Source organism: Balaenoptera acutorostrata, chromosome 15 (assembly GCF_949987535.1).
Source record: "Balaenoptera acutorostrata chromosome 15, mBalAcu1.1, whole genome shotgun sequence".
In the NCBI taxonomy this organism is placed as follows: domain Eukaryota; kingdom Metazoa; phylum Chordata; class Mammalia; order Artiodactyla; family Balaenopteridae; genus Balaenoptera; species Balaenoptera acutorostrata.
This window is the reverse complement of record NC_080078.1, coordinates 34,516,073-34,536,608: the sequence shown is the minus strand read 5'-3', so window position 1 is coordinate 34,536,608 and position 20,536 is coordinate 34,516,073. Positions and strand designations below refer to the sequence as shown.

General features: G+C 42.1%; 1 protein-coding gene across 7 annotated transcripts in view; it reads left to right on the top strand.

The window, feature by feature from the left end:
- Positions 1 to 20,536, top strand: part of RBFOX1 (RNA binding fox-1 homolog 1) — a 1,515,726-nt gene that overhangs the window by 190,934 nt on the left and 1,304,256 nt on the right. The window lies entirely within an intron of this gene.

Below are 20,536 nucleotides of genomic sequence, written 5' to 3'. Positions count from 1 at the left end.
TGGCAGCAGCAGCCTTAGTGTTTCATGCCTGTCTCTGGGGTCTGCACTGATAGCTGTGGCTTGCACCTGTCTCTGGAGCTCATTTAGGTGGCGCTCTGAATCCCCTCCTCTCGTGCACCCTGAAACAATGGTCTCTTGCCTCTTAGGCAGTTCCAGGCTCTTTCCCGGACTCCCTCCCAGCTAACTGTAGTGCACTAGCCCCTTCAGGCTGCGTTCACGCAGCCAACCCCAGTCCTCTCCCTGCGATCCGACCGAAGCCCGAGCCTCAGCTCCCAGCCCCCGCCCGCCCCGGCGGGTGAGCAGACAAGCCTCTCAGGCTGGTGAGTGATGGTCGGCCCCGCTCCTCTGTGTGGGAATCTCTACGCTTTGCCCTCCGCACCCCTGTGGCTGCGCTCTCCTCCGTGGCCCCGAAGCTTCCCCCCGCCACCCCCTGTCTCTGCCAGTGAAGGGGCTTCCTAGTGTGTGGAAACTTTTCCTCCTTCACAGCTCTCTTCCCGAGGTGCAGATCCCGTCCCTATTCTTTTGTCTCTGTTTTTCTTTTTTCTTTTGCCCTACCCAGGTACGTGGGGAGTTTCTTGCCTTTTGGGAAGTCTGAGGTCTTCTGCCAGTGTTCAGTAGGTGTTCTGTAGGAGTTGTTCCACATGTAGATGTATTTCTGATGTATTTGTGGGAAGGAAGGTGATCTCCACGTCTTACTCCTCTGCCATCTTGAAGGTCCTTGCCATTTATTTTAAATGATGTATACATCTTTGCCCCAAAGCTCTTTGAGGGCAGTGGGTAGATGTGACATGCAGAATAGATGCCTTTTTGGCCCATCGTAGTGACAGGCCATGTTGTGCTGAAGTGTCAGCCTCTGAGAGGTAGTTAAGATAAATGATGTCTCCTTACCTTTTACCCTGGAGACCACAGTGTCATTCTCCAGCCTGAAGGGCCATTTGTAAAGCTCACAGAGTTGCCTTAGCTATTAAACAAAGAACAAAAATCAAAAGCTAAGCTCTTTCCCCAAGGAAAAGACATTACCTTGGATGGTCTCTGTGCTCTTCTGTGATTCCAAAACGCTTACTACGCCCGGGATGTAGAGACCCCATGTCTCCTGACGCTGGGTCTACAAGGACATTCCTTCGTCGTGTCTTCCCTCTGTGTACTGTCTCACCGTTTCCACCCTACCTTTCGATTTGTGCGTTCTGAGATAAGCACAGGGGAACAGCTCAAGCTGATGCTCGTAAGGGTTAAGTCACACACAAGAATGGATTTTGCTTTATGAGCAGCTCATAAAAAGAGATAAGTTGTTATTTGCTTTTTATGCATGTAGGAAAGTGGAGCATGAGCTAATAGTACTTTCTGTAGAGGAGCCAGAAGAAATTTAGTATGTATATGAATTTAATGCAAAATACGAACCCAAATGTAAATATTGGTTTCCTTCCAGATTTTCAAGACTTCAGAAAAAAAAAAAACCAGAAAGGTTTTCTTTACTTGTTATAATCCTGCTGATGGAAAGCATCCTTCCAGCGTTGAAAAGATGGATGGCTTTAAATACAGAATATATGTATTTTAAACTTGGTGGTCTTTAAAATTAAGAGTGAAAACTTTTCATTGGATTGAACGTTGCATGTAGCATATTGCAGGTTTTGGAGTATTATTTGATCCTATGAATGTGATCCAAATCCCTTATTTTAAAGAAAAATAAAGACATGATTCTCCTTTTGTAATTCAACACAACAAAAAATTCCCCTTTATTCAGTGTGCACTTGACTATTAATCTCTTTTTAAGTCGAGATGACACGTATATGATGGAAATAATATGAGGAAATTATAGATAGTAATAAATATATTTTACCTTCTTCATAAAAGACTTTATAATGGTGTGCAAATAGCTTTTCCCTTTGCAAAAACAAGGTGCTGGGAGCATTGAGGAAATAAATTCAATAAATTAGTGATTGAAATGAATCTTTTAAACTCTTAAAAAATAATAATAATCACTAATGTCTATTGAACACTTACTAGGTACCTGGTACTTTATGTATATTAACTCGTTTAATAATTATAACATTGTCAGGAAAATACTCTTATTATTTCCATTCTACACATGAGGGAATTGAGGCTTAAACAAGTGTGTCTCTGATTGCGTTGCCATTCAGTGGAAAGCTCAGAATTGAAGCTCAGGCCACCCCATGCTAGAACCTTTGTTCTTAACACAGTAGTGTATCAGTTAGCTTCTGCTATATCAAACTACCCCAAAACTTAGAGGCTGAAAACAACCACAAATTCAGCTCACAATTGCATGGGTCAACAGTTTGGGGTAGGATCAGCTGGGTGGAGGAACTGGTTGGAAGCTTAGGGAGGTCAGATGACAGAGCTGAGGTTAGAAGCTTAATTTCTTTACTCCTAACAATCCAAAGGGACTTTTATTTGCTTGATGGAGCAAATATCTTATGCGGCACCTTAAGGAAAGAACCACAGGACTTCCCTGGTGGCGCAGTGGTTAAGAATCTGCCTGCCAATGGAGGGGACACGGGTTCAAGTCCTGGTCCGGGAAGATCTCACATGCCACGGAACAACTAAGCCCGTGCGCCACAGCTACTGAGCCTGAGCTCTAGAGCACGTGAGCCACAACTGCTGAAGCCTGTGCGCCTAGAGCCAGTGCTCCGCAACAAGAGAAGCCACTGCAATGAGAAGCCCGTACACCGCAAAGGAGAGTAGCCACCGCTCTCCACAACTAGAGAAAGCCTGCGTGCAGCAACGAAGACCCAACGCAGCCAAAAATAAATAAATAAGTAAATAAATAAATTTATTAAAAAAAAAACAACTACACACCTGAGCTGTGACCTTCTGGCAGGTGATACCCAAGGACATCCCTAGATGTGGATGTGCATAGGACAAAGAGATAGGATAAAAATATGAGGGCGAGATCCTCTTAGAAAGTATGGTATTTATAATTACTGTAATTCGCTGACTTGGTCTTGTGCTGATCTCCATTCAACCCGTGCTAGATGTTGGTGGAGAGTAAGCAGATGTGGTCCTCTGACATTCTGGGGCCTGTGGTCTGGGAGAAGAAATACTGATTAGTAAACAGTTATACCAGTTACCACTTGTGGTATATGCTAGGCATAAAATAGAATATTAAGATAAAAACCAGTTAGTGGAGAGTCTCTTTAGATAAGTTGGTGTGGAAAGGTTTTTTTCTTGTGTGTTTGTTTGTTTGTTTTTTTACAAAAGAGGGAGAAGGTCCAGGAAGTTTATTTATTTTTTAAAATTTATTTATTTATTTATTGGCTGCATTGGGTCTTCCTTGCTGCGCGCAGGCTTTCTCTAGTTGCGGTGAGCAGGAGCTACTCTTTGTTGTGGTGCGCGGGCTTCTCATTGTGGTGGCTTCTCTTGTTGTGGAGCACGGGCTCTAGGTGCCCAGGCTTCAGTAGTTGTGGCACAGCAGGCTCAGTAGTCGTGGCTCACGGACTTAGTTGCTCCATGGCATGTGGGATCTTCCCAGACCAGGGATCGAACCCATGTCCCCTGGATTGGCAGGCGGATTCTTAACCACTGCACCACCAGGGAAGTCCCATGGAAATGTATTTTGGAAAAGTGATAATTAAATCTGAATGTTGAGAAGGATACAGCCATGCAAAAAAAAGTGGAGCAGGTTTGCAGATGGAGGGGTGTGTGTGTGTTGGAAAGATGAAGTTGTAAGTGGAGGTTTCCATGCTCACACTCTGTGATGAGACCCCCCTGTGGCTCTTCTTATTTCCTTAAATTCCTAAAGAATCCCATAAGAATAGAAGGCATTCTGCCCAGGTGCTCTCTAAAGATAAGGAGGGGTGCCTATTGTAGGTGTAGGGCACCAGATGGGGAGTAAGATTCTGCTTTCCCTCTTGGCTTTGACACTTATTCACCACCTGTCCTTGGGAGGCAGTCCACCTACCAGAATTTAGTTGCTTCATCTCTAAACCTGGGTCACAGTGATGTCAGTTCCGATGGTGGGTAAGTGCTTTGTGGGTAATGTGGAAAAGTGAGTTTGAGGCCACTTAAGGTCTCTGTAGGCCAGAGTTCTGTAATTGATTAGGGATGTCTGCCATGGACTTAGAATTAGGAAGTAGTGGGATGTGTGTTGTATATCTGCCATTCTCTGATAGCCTTCCCATTTTCCATCACAGTGTTTTCTATGGATTTTATTGCTGATTGGAAAAATTTTGTAGCTTTCCAGTTTTTTTGTTCTGATTTTTAAAATGCAGCAATAATTGAAAACAATTAAGGAGGGGACTAAATACATCCAAACAATACTCTGCACACTTGCTTCAAAGGGATCAAACAAAGCAAATCATGTGCAGGAGGGAAGTGGATTTATACTTCTCTCATTTGTAATATTATTAGTGTGATTAATGTACAAAGACCAATATTTCCTGAAATTCATAATTTGCCCTATTCCTTCGTGAGCTTTGTGTTTCCCAGAATAATCATGCTGATCCATTTCCTTAAAAATGTATTGAATGCCTAAGAGCTCATTTAGCCAGGGAGCAGCGTAATTGGACACAGTAGGGAAACATCAGAGAAGCGGTTTGCTTCCTAAGGAGATGAGAATGTGGTGTGAGTCCCAGCCAGATGGAATGTCACGCCAGGAGGGACCCCATCTCTGTACGCTGTCAATGAGCAGAATGTGCAAAGGCTATTTATGGAATTAGGGCTGGAGGACAGTGGCTCATTCTCAGATGAATGGAGGTCTTCCCTGGCTTATAAAATATATGTTCTTTTGAATAATGGGACAAAATGGGAGTAGAATGTTTCAGCATTTTTTTCCCTAACACGGCAGCTTTGTGGCAATCCTGGTGATTTTACAACTGGATTTCATCTTCATGAAATTTTGGTGTGGGTGTGTGATCGTTTCTACCCTACCCTGTCCCATACGTAGCCACTTTAAAAGCATCTCTATCTGACCTTTGAGATTGGCTCTCTTATTATACAGGTGTCCAGAAAAGCATTCCTATATCCTCAGCTTTAGGAACTGGAAGAAAGGAGGGAGATCAGAGTCCTAAGGTCAAAACACATTTAAAGTTCATGCTGTGTGATGTATCTGCATGCCTCTGTGTTTCTGTGTTTCCCTCAATCCTGGGCTCTCTCCTTTTCTAAAATAACTTATGAACGCGGTGACTTTGGGGTCTCATTCAGAGTCGCTTCCACCTGGATTGGTAAGGAACATCTGAGACCAATCAACCTGTTAGATGTTAGCAGTGCTAACTATGCTGATATTCTGCATATTCATCACCCACAGGAAACGAGGCTTCGGAAAAATCTCAGGATGATCTGGGCAGCCATGCTGCACCCACCCAGGGAGTGTCATTCCCGCTGAATTCTACAGAGCTTGCTTGGCACATGCACGGACCTGATACAGACCTACCGGGGAAATGTACATAGTTTACTGAGGCAGGGCAGAGGGCAAGACAGAAAGAGCTGAGGCTGGAAAGTAGGGACGGGCCAAATGAAGAAGTAGGTTATGGATCATGGGTGAATTTGGGGTTTACCCTAAATTCGCCTGACATCAGTGGCATTTCAGAGAGGTTCCTTTAGCCACAGCTTAGAGGGTGAGTTGGAGAAAGTCAACACTGGAGGGGTGACAAATTAAGATGACTGAAGTAAGATCTTTCCATCAGCTTCTCTTTGGCACCACCCTGGACCAAATTCCGACCCCGCTTTGAGCAGGGGATGACAGTGAGCTCCTGAGAACCCCTGCTCCCCACTCGTCCCAAGTGACCCACACTGCTACTGTGTAATCTGATCACGTCACCCCGTTCGAAAGCTTCAGGGATTAGGAGTTCACATCGCTCTCCAGAAGGAGAAGGAGATCCTGAATGTGGCCAGCAGAGCCTTGTGGATGTCGACCTTGCTTCGTAAACTTAAATAGAAATCATTGAAGGAAAAGAACGTTGGAAAGGAGTAGAAATAGGGCACTCTTTGTGGCGAAGGAAAAGCTCTGCATCTTGACTTTGGTTGTGATTACATGAATCTATACATAGGATAAATTTTCACAGAGCTACGCACATGCACTGTGTGTGTGTAAGGTCAGCAGATTGCACCAATATCGGTTTCCTAGTCTGAATATTGTCCTGCAGTTGTGTAAGATGTTTCCATTGGGGAAAGCTGAGTGAACAGTCCACAGGATCGCTCTGTACTACTTTTGCAAATTCTTGTGAGCTTATAATTATTTCAAAATTAAAGGAAGAAAAAAGATTTAGAGATTGGGAGGGATATTGGTAAATTCAGTTAGCAGGGCATTGAATGTAATTCGATCTCTACTGTGAAGACCTTAACTAAATCTTCAGCTCTCCTTCTTGACTCAGATCTTGGCCTTAACTCTTTAGGGGAGAGGAATATTGCCCCCTCCCCCTCTTCGTTCTTTTGGCTGGTCAAATAATTAAAATGACATAAGGCAGATTAACAGGAGGAGATAAATTTGTTACGTACATACGGGGAATTCATATAAGCATGAGGACAGTAAGACAAGATGAGGTATATATGTCATTCTGGACTAAGGAGACGGAGGTGGGGATCTGGGACTTCAAAGGGAAGTAAGGTAATTCACAGGAAAATGGAAAGTGTTAATGGTTGGTAAACAAATGTTTGCTGGGCCACCTAGAGACAATGGGGCAGAGAGGGACTTTGATAAAATGGGCCGTGCTACCTTCCTCCCTGTCTGCCACCCCTAGTTCATATTTTACTATATTATCTATGGTGATAGCACCATCTTGGGACCGGCCTTTTATCTAAAATTCTTTTAGGCCGTAAGGGGGAGTCCAAAGGTTCTTCCTGAGTCTTTTGGGCCTTGCTTGGTTTTCAGCTGGAAATAATCCACAGCCAGAATGCCACGTCTTGGGGTGGCCTGCCCTGAACCCCATCAACTCTTTCTTGGTTCTTCTTGCATTCTAACAGTTCGGGGTTCTGCTGACCTGTCCGCCTGGCTTTATTTTCAACCTTCTTCTATGTGGACAGTCACATTTCAGAAAGACCTAGGACTTACTGTAACTCATTTTTTCTTGGTCTCATTTGTGAAATAGGACTCATAAAAGTACTTACCTCATAGATCTGTGAAAATAAACTAAGACAATGAACTCAAAAAGCTTACCATAGTGCCTGAAATTAGTAAATACCCAGTAAATATTGCCCTTGTTGTAATATAATTTTTGCCGGGTGCTCGGGGGGGGTGTGTGTGTGTGTGTGTGTATGTTTTGTTTGTTTGTTTATTTAATCTATAATAAATCTACTAGGTTGGATATTTTATCCCCATTGTACAGGTAAGGAAAAAATGGCTCAGAGTGGTTAAGCAATTTGTCTAAGGTCACACAGCTAGTAAATGGCAGTATAGAGATTATATTTCACATCTACTTGGACCCAAATCCCTGTGTCTGTCACTGCATTCCATTTTATCTCTAAACAAACTCAGGGGATCCAACCATTATAAATGCAAAAGGAATGACCTATCCAGATAATTCCTCAACAACATGAAGTGTCTAAAGAGTGCTTTGGATTTGCTTTTGTTCTGCCTGAACTATAATAATGGCAGTCATTAAAATCTTGATGGCAAGGGTGTTTTTATTATAAACACATCTTCCTATAGATTTTGTTAAGTATTCTCTCTTTGTTATCTTGCTAAAACAGAAGGGTGTTGTACTGAGAAGAGAAATTCAGGAAATTACAGTGTTAGAAGATCAAAGTACACCCTACTATCCTCGTGGAATAAGTTTGTGGGAAAGAAAATGGACAATGCGGGATTTTTAGCTAAAAGCCAAATGGCCAGACCTGCCTCACCTAGTCACTAGCTAGGTAACTTACCTAGCATGTCACTTACCTCTCTTGAGTCCCGCTTTGATCAGCTATAAAGCCAGAATAAAAATAACCTCTTTGGAATTAGAAATGTCTATAAAGTGCCTGGTATTTAGAAGGCATCAAAATGTTGCTATTACAGTGGTGGCACGAGATCTGCATCCAAACTGAAACCATGCTATAGTCAGGCATCTTAGAATGAAGGTTTTAACTTCCTTGGAAACTAAATTTATCCCTTTGGAAACTCCCTCTTCCTCTTCTGGTTTGCCCTTAATCCAGGAACCCATATCACATTACAAGCACCCAGCAGCTCCTCTTCATACATGTTAATTGCTTTCCTTCCTGATGCTGGAGAATTTAAACAGTGACTCACCTCACAGGATACCTCCTGGAGGGAGAAAATCCCCAGAAGAGAAAAGAACAGGTTCTACTGTGCTTTGTTTTGATTTCTCCCTATTTCCAGTTCCTATCCACAGCTTTCAAGACTCAGATCGAGTGTTACTAAGTATATATTAGAGCTTCTCAACCCTGACTTCAAATTAGAATCAATAGGGGAGAGTTTTAAAAACTATCAAAACTTGGACCCACTCTACACCAATTAAATTAGAGTCTCAGGAGTTTCATACCCAGGCCTCCTTATTTTTTAAAAGCTCCCCAGGTGACTGATAATATAGTCAGGGATGAGAATCACTGAAGTACAGGAAGCTCATCCTAAACCGCGCCCTCTCTCCACCCTCAGCCATATGCAGGTATACTGCTTTCATGCACCATATTCCTTATTTATTGATTGGAATGAATAAGTTAATAGGAAGAATGAATGAATACCCATCTAGGTCATTAAATAATGGCCATCTTGTACTTTTTTCTTCTTTTTTTATTTTTTAATTGAAGTATAGTTGATTTACAGTATTGTGTTAGTTTTAGGTACACAGCAAAGTAATTCTTTTTTTTTTCAGATTATATTCCATTATAGGTTATTACAAGATATTGAATATAACTCCCCATGCTATACAGTAAATCATTCTTGCTTATCTATTTTAGGTATAGCAGTTTGTATCTGTTAATCCCATACTCCTCATTTATCCCTCCCTCCCTCTCCTCTTTGGTAACCATAAGTTTGTTTTCTGTGTCTTTGAGTCTGTTTCTGTTTTGTATAAAGATTCATTTGTATAATTTTAAGATTCCACATATAAATGATATCATATAGTATTGTCTTTCTCTGTCTGACTGACTTCATTAAGTATAATTTCTCTAGGTCCATCCATGTTGCTGCAAATGACAATGTTTCATTCTTTTTTATGGCTGAGTGATATTCCATTGTGTGCATATATCACATATATATATCACACCTTTTTAAAAGTATTTATTTATTTGTTTTATTTATTTTTGGCTGTGTCGGGTCTTAGTTGCAGCACACAGGCTCTTCGTTGCGGCTTGTGGGCTTCTCTCTAGTTGTGGCACGCGGGCTCTCTTACCACATCTTCTTAAGCCAGTCAGTCGTCTGTTGATGGGCATTTGGGCTGTTTCCATGTCTTGGCTATTGTAAATAATGCTGCTATGAACATTGGGGTGCATGTATCTTGCTGAATTAGAGTTTTCATTTTTTCCTGGATATATACCCAGTAGTGAGATTGCTGGATAATATAGTAGCTCTAGTTTTAGTTTCTTAAGTAACCTCCATACTGTTTTCCATAGTCATCTTGATTTTGCTTTTATGTTCAATCTCCCCTAGCCGACTTAAGATTCTTCTTAAGCTCTGCCTCAGGGTAATTTCTGTGGACCCCACAGAGCTGAGCACAGTGCCTTAGGGAGAGTACACACTCAGTAAATACCTGTCACATAAGTGAAAGATTTATAATGAATGCCTGTCCCATGACAGAAAGATTTATGGAGTCCACCTGTTAAGAATAAATTACTCCTCTCCCCCGACTTAAAATTTTTTTCTTCCTGTGAATTTGAATAATATACATTTTTCTACTTTTAATAAAGCTATGTCCATGAGCGGTCTCTGAACCTACTAAGATGGTTCTAGAGCTTATCTCAAAGTAAACACTGGCTCCCACCACTGGGTGGGCTCCAGCCCTGTAGTGGGAGGGGAGCAGAGAACCATCTAAGTGCTGAGTCACTTCACGCAGGACATTGGAGGAGTTTCCCTCCCCTTCCTGCCTCGTGGTGCCCTAGACCCTCTCTCAGGCCTGAAGGCTCAGACTCACTCTTTGACGACCTGTCAAACTTTTTGATCTCATACTTTGTCTGGGGTGCAAACTTCTACTAAAACCTCAATGCAGACCTTCTCCCAAGGTAAACCTTGCTAGACCACCTGCAGTTCCCCTCAATTACTGTGACTTCATTTGTTGTGATTTTTCACCTAAAAATGCCATTGCTGTAGGAAGGGGTTTCCCACTCCCAGAGCATCAGGGTCCTGTGTGTTTACAACTCAGTCTCATTTGGGCTTCTTTATTGCAAGTGGTCAAACTCCAACTCTTTCTTGATGCACCTGACTTTTGCAGTCAGAAATATGCAGACAATACGCAGCTTCTCCTTTCCCATCTTACTTCCGTACCCTAAGTTCCCAGTGCCCTCTGTGTATCCATGGTTCTCATGACCTCACACACCCTGATGCCTTTCCTTCCTCCAGCACAAAAGACCCTCCTTGTGACCACCTCCCTTGATCAATACTCCCCATTCCACAGTGAGGCTTCTTGATGTAAATGTGCGCACAGCACCTATCATAACGACTTTGTCCTCCTGGGAAGCAAAAGCAAACCTCAACAGCTTTTGAATACAAACAATGAATGAAGAGAAATCCTACTACCCACCTGCACTAGGACAGATGAAATAAACACAAAAAGAAAATCTCCATTCAGACTGTGGACTATTAGAATGTCCAACGAAACCATGTCTGTTTTTTAAAAAGTGTATTTAGCGTATGGACTGTTAGAATGTTGCTGGCAGAGCTCTTACTGTCCACATGGGTGGTAGACTTTTAAAATGTAGAAGATCAAGCATATGATTGTGAACGTTGAACATCACTTTATGAGTGTGTCCATGGTAGTTAATAAATTGTCGAAAATAATAAGACTTCTGCCGAGAATAGAAGCTATAAATAGAAAAAAAATCAGACTGCTGTGAATTTTTTTGAAAGATAATTTTCCTTGTAAGTAATTTCTGTGAGCAATACACAGCTCTTCAATGGTCAAATCTACATTCCCAGCTCCTGAAGTGAACAGCCTCTGAATTAGAATGCTCCCAAAGACATGGAGTTAAATAGAGATGCAGCTACAGGGTGGCCATTACTTAAGTAATTTAACGAACACTGATACTGAGGAAATAAATCAAATGCAAACAATCAACACCAATCAAGGAAGCTGAGCATTTCAGGCACTTAAAATGTATTAAATGAGTGTTTCAATCACAGTGGGTACTTTTTCACAAACTCTCTTAATCAGCTAGCATCGTTTTACCAAAGTGGCCCCTGCATGTAAATATGGTGATCTGAAAAAAGCTGGTCCATTCACACACAAACACCATTATCTGCTGGGGGTTTTCACAGATAGGATAAACAGCAATAGATGAATTGGGAAAGGTCAGTGAAAGTCAAGTTTAGAAAAAACATGTGAAACAATATTTTGCAAGTGGTTAAAAAAACTAAGAATTTCAAACATAGAGTAAAATTTAAGGTCTAATTCCAGGCAGCCAGATCACGTCTTAGAGGCAAACATTTTTGGTTTCTTATGTATTTTTTCATGAAAGTTCGATTCATGTATAAGTTCTTGCATGTGCATCTTTATTTGTATATTTATTATGTGTACCTATGTTATATGCATGTATAATTATCAATACATAATGCTTAATACGTAAAGTACACTAATACTTTTAAGTACATAAATCATATACATATATGGATTATATAATATTTCTATATGATTTATTTAGTGAAATATATGTGCATGCGTGTGCGTGTGTGTGTGTGTGTGTGTGTGTGTGTGTATATGGTTTGTTTAAATAACGATATACTCAACTCATTGTTTTATACCTTGCTCTTGGTATTTAATCATGTACCATGAAGATCTTCCTGTGTCGGCCTTTATAGGTCTATTGCATTCTGCTTAAGGTTTACATAGTATTTTATTGTATAAGTCCATCATTATTTATATAATCATTCCCTTGTAAGGCAGTTAGATTATGTCCAGTTTGGGGAACTGTAGTTTCCTAAACAGACACAAATATGTGTACACACATTTGAGTATATAGTTGGAATTACTTGGGATTTTGAAAGCCAAATACTTGGATTCCAAGTATATATTCTAAGTGTCCAAGTACACCTACATACACATATTCATATTTTCCAATTTACATGTATTATTTTATCTAATTTTCATTTAAGTATTAGTATTGCATCTGTTTTACAGACTATGAAGCAGAGGAACAGAGAGGTTAACTAATTTGCCAGAGTTCACCCAGATAATAAACACACGACCCTTCTTTTAAACCCAGGTCTCCTTTTAGTTTTGACTTTATTCACCTTTTATCACTGTACTGCTGTTTGAGTTTTTGACCAGTGTTAAAAGAGTCATAATATAATTGTATACATTTCAAAGAAAGTATATATCTGGAAATATTGGGGAAAATATCATATTTTTGGTTTTGTTTCCTCTACAGAGTAAACGCTAAGTACGTTTTTAACATCAAAAGTTGTCTGAATTGAAAGGGTTAATATTAGTGTTAACAGAAAGTAAAGGTGAACGTTCCTACTTATGTAAGGGTCTTATGACACGCTTATTAGTAGCTGCACTTGGGGAAATTTATATATACATTCCCAGGAGGAAGCATTTTCATTTGAAAATATTAGGTGAGTTAGAAGTGTTCTGTTTGTCCTTTCATTTCCACTGTACATCTTCGTGTCTTTGAAGAGATTTTGTTCTTTGTACTTTCAAGGAGCTTCAGTTGATTTGGGGGAAATAAAGGTATTTTGATTCTTAAAATTCCAAGTACTCTTGGAGGTTTGGAAAGCATAGTTGAAAGTTCTTCCAATAATATGGGTATAAGTGCATTTACAGTAAGGGTCCTGTTATTTAAGATTAAGGTTTACAACTGAATATGCTTTCTTTTCCTTCCCCTTCCCATGCTTCCAAAGAAGGCATGTTTTATTTATCTGCCCAGCAGTTATCTCTCCAACAGGAAGCAGGATAGCCCTTCCTTTAAGTGCAGGCCACCTGAGGTTGGGTGGGTGGACCCACCTCAGATTCAAAATGGTACATAATCCAGGCCTGACCAGTCAAGGCATCCCACACCCTGGCCTCAGGACCTGGTCCAGGCAGACCAGTGAAACTCAATTCAGAAGTTGCTGGGGGAAATAGCATCTTGATGTGGCTGGTTAGGAATTGTGAGAATGGGAGCTTGGAGTAGCTGTGGGTACCGTGATGGGAGATACTGCCTAAGATGAAGGACAGTACAGAGATAGAAAGAGAACAAGTCCAGATGAAATTGTACAGACACCTGTGTTTGAGCTGTATCTACTACTGGATGTTTCAGTTACATAAGCCAGTAAATACCTTCCCCCATCCCCTTAATGCACTTCAAAGGGTTTTCTTGTACTTTGTCTCTTAGATCCCTGACTTACATAGCCTTCTCTCATACAGTTATCAGTGTTTCCATATATCTAGTCATCCTTACTAAAATCCTTGGAAATTGTTTGACTATTTATGTATGTATGTATGTATGTATGTATGTATGTATTGGCTGCATTGGGTCTTCGTTGCTGCACGTGTGTTTTCTCTAGTTGCGGCGAGCTGGGGCTACTCTTCGTTGCGGTGCGCGGGCTTCTCATTGCGGTGGCTTCTCTTGTTGCAGAGCACGGGCTCTAGGCGCGCGGGCTTCAGTAGTTGTGGTACGCGGGCTTAGTTGCTCCTCAGCATGTGGGATCTTCCCGGACCAGGGCACGAACCCATGTCCCCTGCATTGGCAGGCGGATTCTTAACCTCTGTGCCACCAGGGAAGCCCCTGTTTGACTTTTTAATATAAAATAAATAATATCTGTCACCCCACCATCCCTTCTGATCTACCCTCTGCTCTCCTTTCAAAGTTATTTCACTAAAACTTCCATTTGGTTATGTCCCTCCCTTTATCAACAACTGTTGGTGGCCTGTCATTTTCTGCAGAACAAAATCTCTATGTTTTAGCTTGGTATTCAAGGCCTATGGGCATCTGGTCAACCCAGCCTTTGAGTCTCAGTGCCCCCACTTGCCTCATGTGGTGTTTGTTGCAGGGAGATCAGAGAATTCACTGTCTCCCCCACAGATGGCATGCATCTTCATGACTTTATGCCTTTGGTATGCTGTGTCCTCCTTCAGGGATTACTTTTCTCCCCAGTCTGCCTTGGCATATTCCAGTCTCCTCGGGTACAGTGAGTGCTCATTTTTCAGGAGTTCTGGAGCCTTTAATACTTCTGACAGTATGATATTTATTATATTGGATCAAAGTTAGTCATCAATATCTCTTCTTCATACCCTTGTTTGAGGGCTCCCTGGCAACAACTGTGTCTTCATCTTTGGGTCCCTAGGGTGCATAACATTGCTAAATCATAGCAAGGGCTAATGCATGTGAGTGAACTTAGAAATAAATGAATGATTGGATGAATGATACACTTTTTTTTTTAAATTAATTAATTAATTAATTTATTTTTGGCTGTGTTGGGTCTTCGTTTCTGTGCGAGGGCTTTCTCTAGTTGCGGTGAGCGGGGGCCGCTCTTCATCGCAGTGCGCGGGCCTCTCACTGTCGTGGCCTCTCTTGTTGCGGAGCACAGGCTCCAGACGTGCAGGCTCAGTAGTTGTGGCTCACGGGCCCAGTTGCTCCGCGGCATGTGGGATCTTCCCAGACCAGGGCTCGAACCCGTGTGCCCTGCATTGGCAGGCAGATTCTCAACCACTGCGCCACCAGGGAAGCCTGCCACCAGGGAAGCCCGAATGATACACTTTTTACTCTCTATTTCTTTGTAAGCAAGTCACGTGCGTCCATGAATATAAGCAAAAATGATTTGTTTACTTTTTTTCTTATTTGTACTGTCTTGCAGGTTTTCACTCTTGCAAAATATATTTTATATATATGTGTGTGTATATATAAGTGTGTGTATATATATATATATATATATATATATATATATATATATATATATATAGACAACTGCCATGAGGATTCTTTTAATGCAACCTGGCACTAAATACCTTGCCAGATACATTTGTCTTGAGGATATTGATAATGGCTGTTTATGGTTATTTAAGATCCCTCTAAGGCTATGTACATTCATCAATGATTTTCTTTTTCATTTATCTATTCGTTGACTGTTATTAAGCACTTCACAGAGTCCAGACCGTGGGCCAGATCACAGCAGGCCAAAGACAACAAAAGTGTACTTTCTACCTCTAGGGATACCATAGTCTCCAGTCCAACTCCTATCCGCTTTTACAGTTGGATCTCTTTGCTGCCCTCCACACACGAAAAATAATCACTATTTATTAATAACCTTCTGTGTGCCAAGGGTAATAGTAGGTGCTTTGTGTATGCTCATGATGACTCTCTTAGCAACTCTGAGAGGTGTTAGAAACCTTATTTCATGGAGGAAGAAATAGAAGCTCAGAAAGCTGAAGTGTCTTGACCAAGAACTCAGCAGTGGAACTGGTATTTGAACCATAATTTAATGATGCCAGTGCCACTACACCATAATGCCTTTCCACGGTCGTGTTCTTCTTTCAACAAGAACTCTTAGGACGTGGGACATCTCTCCCTTTTTCCTTATTCAAAATTTTAAGCTCTTGCAAGCCCACTCAAATGATTATTTCAATGAAAATATGCTGCTGACCTTGATTTCTCTCCTTTCTAAATCCTCTTTCACTTAAATTTTTTTACCTTTCTTAGAGGTTCTTTTCCATACCCATATTTTTGGTATCTGTATAATTAGAATTATCTTGATTGCAAGTAACATAAACCCATTTCATGCTACTTTTAACAAAAGGAAGTACAAACACCTAAATGACCATAGAGTATACTGGATAATAGATTTGGGAAGATTTTTGTGTTCACCTACAAAGTCTAATAAATGACTGCAGGAATGAGGGTGTCAGAGACTGAACCCCAAGTTTTTGTGCCTGGAGCCAATGGCTCAATACTGGGAGGACATTCCCTTTTTGTGCTCACCTTGCATCTCCACTTGTCTCTGCCTCTCAGTCGATTGGCAGCTTCTCCTGCTGAAGATAAACTTCCTCTAAACAGCCAGGAAAGAATGAGGAGACAAATCCAACATTTTATCTTTCGAACATTGTGATGTCTCCCTTCCCCCAAAGCATGGGGCTATCATCCTTGCTAGAAAAGCCCCTTGGCTTTGAGCTTATCCTTCACCCAACCTTTGAGGCTGGGAAGGAGAGCATTGCTGTACTTGGCAGCTTTGTGGTGACAGCACGGGTTGGAGAAGTAATAGGCTGAAAGCAAGAGGCGTGTTTCCACCAGAAGAGAGGAAATGAGAAAATATGCTGGGAAACAAGATATTAGATGCCACAGCCCACTGTAGAAGGAAGAGTCAGGATTCGTACTAGTATAATTATGTGGACAATAGGTAGAGGGCATTTGTCCCAGTCTGTCTGGTACTGCCTTAGTTTATGTCCCTTCCTGGAATCCTGTCCAGTACAGCATTTGTCACTCTCAAAAATATCCAGGTTAAATGACACACGATATGGCTACTCTAACAATCAGATACAATACTTGAAATTGTGATTGTGGGAAACTCAGGGAATGACCTTCTTTTCCTTGCTCCTAGGATCAGTCCAGACATAGACCAGTCACCCAGTCTTCAACAGATTGAGAAATAAATTGGAGCAGTGAGCCAGGCACTGTTCTGGAGTCAGATGGTCACTTCTCTAGTCTCGACTCTGCCAGTTAATTGGTCACTTATGTGATTTGAAGTCCATCATAACACCTGTCTGAGCCTCACCTTTAAAACTGTAGAAGTACTAGATGCCCTGTCTCCTTCACAAAAGCATTAGGGAGAGGAAATTTGCTGATGCTTTGAACTGTACAGTTCTGTCGCAGTTATAATAGTAATACTAACAGCCAACATAAAATTCGAGTGTTTATCTAGACATCTTGCCAAACTCTTTGCATGAATTACCTCATCTTATCTGCAAAACAGCCCTGTGAGATAGTATTATTACCTCTATATTACAGATGAGAACACTGGAGCATAGAGCAGCAAAGGTATTTGCCTAAAGTCATGCAGCAAAGACTTCGCAAAGCTCAGATTCAAACTTTGACCAGGGCTTTTCACCACTGGGCAGTGCTGAATTACTTTCAGATATGGAGAGTGTGTGTGTGTGTGTGTGTGTGTGTGTGTGTGTATGTATGTGAGGGAGAGAAAGAGAAAGAGACGGAGAGTTTTCTTTCCCATCTCTGCCTTATTTCACTGACTCTGCTCAGAGGAAATCAGGGGCCACGTTGTCCTGAGTAGTAGCCGTCCTCCAAGATGGCAGAGCAGACCAGCACTGGTTAATGGCTCTGGGATGATCCCATATTGAGGGACATCCATCCCTTTGTGCTCTGACATTGATGGTACTGTCAGTTGACAGTGAGCTTTATCATCAATCCCTTCAAGTACAAAAGGCCACTGTTTGGAAACTGTCATTAAAAGCAGCCCCTCTCTTTTTAAAAGCAATCTCTCCTTTATTCCTTCCATAATAGGAGCCAGTGTACCAGAAGAGACTGACCTTAAGTTGAGCCTCTTTAGTTTCAAAAAAAAGAAATAGAATAGGTTATGTTTGTAATGTATTTAAGATTGGAGGCACAGAATTAGAATGGAGCTGGGAGTAGGAGAAAATAGAAGCAGGACAGGAGAAAAGAGTGGTGGCCTTGGGTTTTCTTTGCTTTTGGATAATGGGCATTTCTCATTCAATCAGCCCAGTCTATCTCACAGCCTGTCTCCTGGTGATGTATGTACTCTTTGGGCAGGGTTGTGGGCTGCCTAAAGATCTCTTTTAGCCATAGGACATGGGTATAAATAAGCTTTATGTAGCCATAGCTGCTAAGAGTGATTATGGATAGAGTGTATTCTAAAAGGATGGGGCAGGATGTTGATTGTTATGGGGACGCAAGGAAGGAGGGAAGAGAGAAGATTCCAAAGGGAGAGAACGGGTCAAGTTCTATTGAACAAAGTTCCCCCATGGTCTTTGTCACTTTTTAATGGCCCTTTGTGGAGGTGATTTTGTTTTTAGTTTTTTGGTTTTTTTTTTTAAAGGAATTCCTTTATTTTTATTATTTACTTATTTATTAATTTATTTTTAGCTGTGTTGGGTCTTCGTTTCTGTGCGAGGGCTTTCTCTAGTTGCGGAAGCGGGGGCCACTCTTCATCGCGGTGCACGGGCCTCTCACTATCGCGGCCTCTCTTTGTTGCCGAGCACAGGCTCTAGACGCACAGGCTCAGTAGTTGTGGCACACAGGCTTAGTTGCTCTGCAGCATGTGGGATCTTCCCAGACCAGGGCTCGAACCCGTGTCCCCTGCATTGGCAGGCAGATTCTCAACCACTGCGCCACCAGGGAAGCCCGGTGATTTTGTTTTAATTGAAAAAATGAAGGTGCTTGTGGTTGAGAAGTGGCTCGGTATGGAAGTTACGAACACAGGTTTTGCAACCAGGCTTCCCAGGTTCAAATTCAGCCTTTGTCACGTACGTACGTCGTACAACTAGTGTGCAAGTTGCTTAACCTTGCTGTGCCTGTCTTCACGGCGATGACCATGCATGCCAGCTGGGAAGATGAAATGAAACGAGTGGACACGTGAAAAGAGTTTAGAGAGGAACTTGGCACAAAATGAGGGCTCAGCCAACATTTGTTCTTATTGTTATTTCCTATCCTTTACTTTTCTTATTATTTATTATTTGTTCTTCTTATTTATGGGTTCGTAGACATAAATAAGGCCATAGACAAAAATCAAAAATCGATCCTTCCACATTTTGAGAGTACAGTGAAGAAAGCCCAGTTGGGATTTAATTTCCTTCCTACCCATCGTCCCCTACTTGAGGTTGGTAGGAAAAGCCTTTATGAGGAGGTAGCATTTGAGTAGAGACCAAACAGATGAGATGGACTCACTTGTAGGACAAGCATCTCAATTAAAGGAAACAGAAGATGCCTAGATTCTGAGGAGAGAAAAGAGATTGCTGTTTTGGAGGAGCTTCAAGGAACCAGGGTGGCTGGAGTGTGGTGAGCAGGGCAGGGGGTGGCCTGAGTTGAGGAGAGGCAGGGAGGCAAAGGCCAGAGCAGACAGGGCGTGCATGCCAAAGTGAGGGCATGGCTTGTGTCTTAGAGCAATGAGAAACACCGGGAGATTTGAAGGGTGGCCTGATTGGATACACATTTTTTAAAATTAATTTTTATTGGAGTATAGTTGCTTTACAATGTTGTGTTAGTTTCTACAGCAAAGTGAATCAACTGTAGGTATACATATATCCCCTCTGTTTTGGATTTCCTTCGCATTTAGGTCACCACAGGGCATCGGTTAGAGTTCCCTCTGCTATACAGTAGTCTCATTAGTTACCTCTTTTATACATAGTATCAATAGTGTATATATGTCAGTCACCAGAGGAATGAAAAAAGAAGATGTGGTACATATATACAATGGAATATTACTCGGCCATAAAAAGGAACAAAACTGGGTCATTTCTAGAGATGTGGATGGACCTGGAGACTGTCATACAGAGTGAAGTAAATCAGATTCACATTTTAAGATCACTCTGGCTATAGAACAAAAAATGGCTTGTGGGGTGGGGCAGAAAGACTGAAAGGAGGCTGTTGCAGATGAGTGGGCAAGCGGGGATGTTGGTTTACCGGAAAGTGCCCGGGTTAGAGCATGGCCCTAGCCCCCATCAGAAGAGCTCTGGTGCCCAAGCTATGTGTCCTCACCGCCATGTTTACTTTACTACATTCATCTGCCATTGCTTATTTGTTGTTTCTTTTTACTAGGCTATAAGGGCAGGGACTCTGTCTTCTTTCTGCTTCTTTACACGCTCAGTTCCTTGCACAATGCCAAACCCGTAATAGGGGCTCAATGCCTGTTTACCGGATGAATATGTACAGTATGTGCTCATGGCAGTGTTTAATTTTCCAGTCTCTAGGATTAGAACATCCAGTAATCTCCTCATGAATGAGAAAGTCATTCCTTTTGAGCCTGCGGTGTTGGCGGTGGGCAGCTGGGAGTCTCAGGGTCCTTGTGTCACAGGAGATGAGCAGCATCGTGCCCCTTGCACAGGGCCGAGGCAAACATGGCTCAGCTAGGTATTTTCTGCAGCAAGATGTCCCTTGAGCCCCTCACTGGTGGCCTCCCAACCAGGAGCCCTAGTTAATTTTCATACAGAAGAAGCCTTTGAAACCCGGGCCTCTTTCATGCTCTGGGAAGAGTTGAGAGGGGTCAGCCCTGTTTAGATTGGTTCTCGGCACCAATTGGGGGAAGCTGCTGGCTGTTCTCAGCGTGGGGTGTGGCAGAGAGGAGATGAGCCAGAAACAGACCAAAGAACCAGGGCACTTCCCAGCTGGAATCAGGCCTGTCCTGTGTGGATTCATTACTTAGCTGGAAATTAATCCCCAGAATGGCAGACGTAGTGTATTTGAATGTGAACTGACAGTGCGTTTCATGGCCAAGTGAAGGTGGTTTTTGGATTATCCGCCCTCGTTGATCGTCCTTGCCTCTGAACCCTCC